The sequence below is a fragment of the Macadamia integrifolia genome, unplaced genomic scaffold (genome assembly GCF_013358625.1).
Source record: "Macadamia integrifolia cultivar HAES 741 unplaced genomic scaffold, SCU_Mint_v3 scaffold22, whole genome shotgun sequence".
In the NCBI taxonomy this organism is placed as follows: domain Eukaryota; kingdom Viridiplantae; phylum Streptophyta; class Magnoliopsida; order Proteales; family Proteaceae; genus Macadamia; species Macadamia integrifolia.
In genome coordinates, this window is record NW_024868566.1 from 848,636 (window position 1) to 853,297 (window position 4,662).

The 4,662-nt window shown below is 33.5% G+C and overlaps 1 long non-coding RNA gene across 2 annotated transcripts; it reads left to right on the forward strand.

Annotated features, from left to right (window-relative positions):
• Positions 1 to 367: 367 nt before the first annotated feature.
• Positions 368 to 3,599, forward strand: LOC122066043. Of its 2 annotated transcripts, XR_006136206.1 has the most exons (6): positions 368 to 1,062; positions 1,139 to 1,190; positions 2,120 to 2,183; positions 2,674 to 2,776; positions 3,164 to 3,253; positions 3,340 to 3,599. It is a non-coding gene; the product is annotated as an uncharacterized LOC122066043 (long non-coding RNA). The 2 variants fall into 2 exon arrangements; XR_006136205.1 differs by lacking the exon at positions 1,139 to 1,190 and having other exon boundaries at positions 371 to 1,062.
• Positions 3,600 to 4,662: the final 1,063 nt, after the last annotated feature.

The following is a 4,662-nucleotide window of genomic DNA, read 5'->3' on the forward strand; positions in this document are numbered from 1 at the left end:
CAATTACATTAGTTTAACTATTGTTAGTTGACTACTTTATTTTATAATTTTATTTGTTTACTTTTTTACATTCTTAAATGTGTTTTATTGAATTTTCTCATAGAACTTGATTTTGAACATAATTGACCAGGTTTTTTAGAATATTCATTTCGGTTCAACTTTAATTGTCTATTGGGAACATAAACTAGGTTGGAATTTAAAAAAAAGTAGCATGATTACACAAAGCCTAAATGCCATCAAATCTGCTATGTCTCAAATATTAGTTTTGCAAATATTATTAAATTGAATAGTTATCGAGTTTTGCAAATATTATTAAATTCGGAAGTCCCGCGCTTTTTTCCCAATCCCGAGCTCCTAAACCCTAACGTTACTCCATTTTTTTAAATTAGTAAAAGGGCTAGAGACTAGAGATCGACTTCTCGGTGATTGATAAGGAGGGCGGTTAGATATGCTATAGAAAAGGGAAGACTAGAGATCGGTATCCTAAACTTTTCTTGAGAGCTTGAGAGCCTCTTCTCCAATCTCCACAGCATGATTCCTTTCTGCTTAGTCTTAGTTTCTTAACCCCTTTATCCCTTTCTACTTCTTCCGAATTCCTACCCTTCCTAGAGCGTTCTTCCTCTCCCTTCCTTTTTGGTTCTGAAAGGATCTCCCGCATACACCCTTGGATCAGGAGGTGAATCCCTATGATCTCTATTGCAGGCACTATGGTTTTGAGGGTGATCTCCACTTTCTTTCTGCAACTGCTAGAATTCTCCGCCATGGCCGATTAGTTATAGCTCACAGCGTCACCAACAGAAGCTTATTTAATCTCTGCTATCATCAATTTGACAGAAAATCGTTTGAATTGGGAATGTGATCTAACTAGAATTGGGATTTCCAATTTCCTCCTCTGTGATGGTCTTCTTTGCATCTTCTCCCCAGAGGCCTGGCTTTGCCTTCAAAAGCGCATAATGAAGCATCTCCAGTAGGCTTTGTGTCTCTGCTATCAAAACCATCGGCTTTTGTTCATTGAACACATTGGAGGAATGCACAGTAGTCCAACTACTGCTCTAAGCCAAGGTACACCAAATCATCTTCATTCCTTAATTTTTTTTTTTTCTGAAGGTACTGAGTCTTAATTTTTTTTTTTCCGAAGGTATTGAGAGGAACATGTGGATGACGAAGGCTTTTTTGGAGCCATGAAACTGGTTAGAGTATTAAATCTAGAGGGTTTATACTCTATACCTAACAGCTTATTACAGTTGTTCTTCCAACATCATTTTTCTGTTGCATTTGTACTCATTTAAAAAATTCCATCACGAATGGGAATCAACTTGAGCAGAGGTTCTTCTCTGTATAGAGAAGTGTTTTTTCCCCCTTGTGCAAGCAATTAAATGGGCTGGTTCACGAACTTATCGCTATTCTTTATTTTGGGGGAAATATGCTCTATTTTCTTTTGCTGGAAGCTGAGAGCAATAATTAGTCCCAACAGTGTTCCTTTGTGTGCATGTTTTCTGGATTTTTATCTTTAGTTTCTTTTTTCCTTTACTTGTAGCATCTCAACAGTTAATACCAAATCTCCAAGCCAATCACTCGAGAGGCCTGGGTCCGTTAGGAACAGAGTTCATTCCTTGCCCTTGTTAGCATTCTTTTTCTATTTCTTGCGATCAACTCCTTGATTGTGTAGTTAAGTTAAGCTGTTGTTATTGTTTTCCATGCTAATCTTGTTACATTTCTCATTATTAGCATCAGGAATAAAAGGTTTGAATTCATTTCTATTGATACTGTTAATATCACTTGTATATGAAGTATCAATATGTCTGCACACCAAGTTTTAAATTTATAAATATTCAGTTGAAAATATGAATGATTTATGCATGTGGTCTCATGTTTTGGGTGATTCTTCATTGTTCAATGGCTAAAGGGTGAACATAAAATGAACTAGATAGGTAGCAAATGGGACCATTGTTTTAGATACTATTAGTTTTCAAACCAGACACTCTGTTTCAGTTCACTTCCTCGAGCTTTCGTTTTTTATTCACATTTATAAAAATCATAGATGGTTGGCTTTATTATCTTTCAGAAATCGTTTTTCTCCATTATCTACTAATCTTTGCTTTGATTTGAGTTGAAACAGAGAAACAACTCGGACAAACAAAGAAGCATTTGGAAGGGAAACAAGTGGAGAGAACCCAACGAAGGTGAGGATTTCAATCTTTATGTCAAAATTTGTTTTTCTTTTCTTTGAATTGAAATAAAACTATTGAATCTATAAGCCACATTCAATCTCAGTAGATCTCAAAAACTAATGAATTTTCAGTTGAGAACATGCATTGCATCCTTCACTTTGATTAATAGAATTTCAATAGGTACTAAGTTAATAAGAGTAACCAGTAGAGATCAAGTTGCTACAGCCATGGAGGTCTATGGTTGTCGAACTACATACATTCTTGCTCTCAAAAGACTACCCTGGCACCCATGAATCACTTCTTGTAGATGAAAAAAAAAAACTCAAATGACACACAAAGAGATAAACAATTCAACTAAAGTAGAAATTGAACTCAAGGGAAGGCTTGAACAGACAAGTCCCTAAGCATGTGTTCCAAATTTGAACATTCAATTTTACAAGAAATCATTTGTATTGTGGTGTAAAATTCTCACATCTATGTTAACTTAACAATGTTCGTACAGATGAGTCCCAGAAGTCAAAGTTTGGAAGTACTTTTGGAATTATTGGAGCAGTGATAGGTCTCTTCCTTCTTGGTTGCTTGCTCATTCTTGTGTGGAAGAATAGGTAAAGCCTAAATGGGATTACTTTATTATTATTTTATTTTTTCTGCTAATTAGGGTTGATAATAAATATTTAATTTAATTGAACAAGTGCTTTTTCTTCAAATAAGTCTGATACGATGGAAACCAATTAAAGAAGCTTTTATCAACCTTTTAAGAATTACATCTTGTGTTTCACATGACAGTCTTGCACACTCTCTTTTACTACGGATGTGATATGAAATATAAATATTTGAAGTTGCATACATTAAGCAAATTATAGTATGCCTGTCTTAAGTGTTACTTTTATTTTTAGAGATTTTTCATTGTCTTTTATAATTTATTGATTGTTATTTTTAACTAATATTTACTTTGAGAATAATTTCTTTCGTTATCTATACATGTGTGATAGGTACCTGAGATTTTAGTGGTTACTATGAGTCACCACTACAAAGGATGCACTCTTCTTTAGCCAGTCATAATGCTTTTTCATTTTAACAAGGTAAAGTGATATAAAAGTTATGATTTTTCAATATTAGTATTTATTAAATGATTGTGAAGTGTTAATTTTGTTAATATTGATTGTAGGAAGTACCCCAAAGATTCAAATATAATCAATGAAGAATGTGGTAAAGACCCTTTCAGAGTTCTCCAACAACATAGAGTTTGGGAAGCTTGGACTTGGAAAAGATACGAGCAACAAATAGCACTAAACTAGTAGTCTATTAGTTGTTTCGTTTTTCTAGCATACAACTTGAATTGTTGAGGGAGTTGAGTTTTCTAAGATAGGATTTCTGATGTATCAAATATTATGATTCAGATGATGAATGTAATTTTTATTTTAGATTCATTTTGAATTTTAATGATTTGTATAATGAACAAGATTTATGAATTAATATATATTTTGGATGTTAAATAGTCGTTACATGTCGTATATTGAATGAATTTTTATTTTAGATGTATTGTGTATTGAATGGATTATATGGGTTCAAGAAAACAAAAAATCCGTTGCTAGAATTTTTTATCTGTACCTATAAGTTGAAGTTATATTTTTCATAATTAAACTACAATTAAAATTCATAGTTTAGATTTTGATGCACTAAAGTTTGCAACTAATATCTACAGCTGTAGTATTTCCTACACAAAATATTTTCCATTATAAATCGTAGCCACAATACCAATGCACTCTGTAGCTAAAATCTATAGCTATAGATTTTGTTGCTCAAAACATCTGTCACCATGGTTTTAAGTATCGGTGCGTATCGTGCCGTATCGGTCGATACGTATCTGTATCGGTAGGCATCGGCACGATACATACCGATACGTATCATGAAAATTTTAAAACCCTTATGTATCGATACGTATCCTACGATACACACCGATACGTACCGATACTCTATGAAAAAATCAAAATTGAAGTGAAATGTACGTTTCGGTATGTATCGGTACGTATCGGTATGTATTGATACGTATCGGTGCGTATCGGTATGTATCGACCGATACACACCGATACGTACCGATACGGTCATAAAATGGCCAAAATGGGTAATTTTTTAGAAAAACATAATTTTTTGAGGTGTTTTTGTTCTAAAGTTGCTGCCAACCATTTTTCTCTCTAACTAAAGTGGAAATCAAGATTGGGAACAAGGATTTTACATTTATGGGACAATTACAAACCTTGGATTCTTAGTGCGATACTCTCAATTTACTGTTTATGCATAATACATGTTATATATAACTTTTTTTAACTATTTTTTTTATGCAAATGTGTATAAAAAAGTGTTTCCTATCCATTTATGTGCGTATCTTTAGCGTATCTTAGCGTATCTCCGATACGATACGATACCCTCCGATACGTATCTTAATTTTGGCCGACCGATACAACGACCGATACCGATACTTTAATCCTTG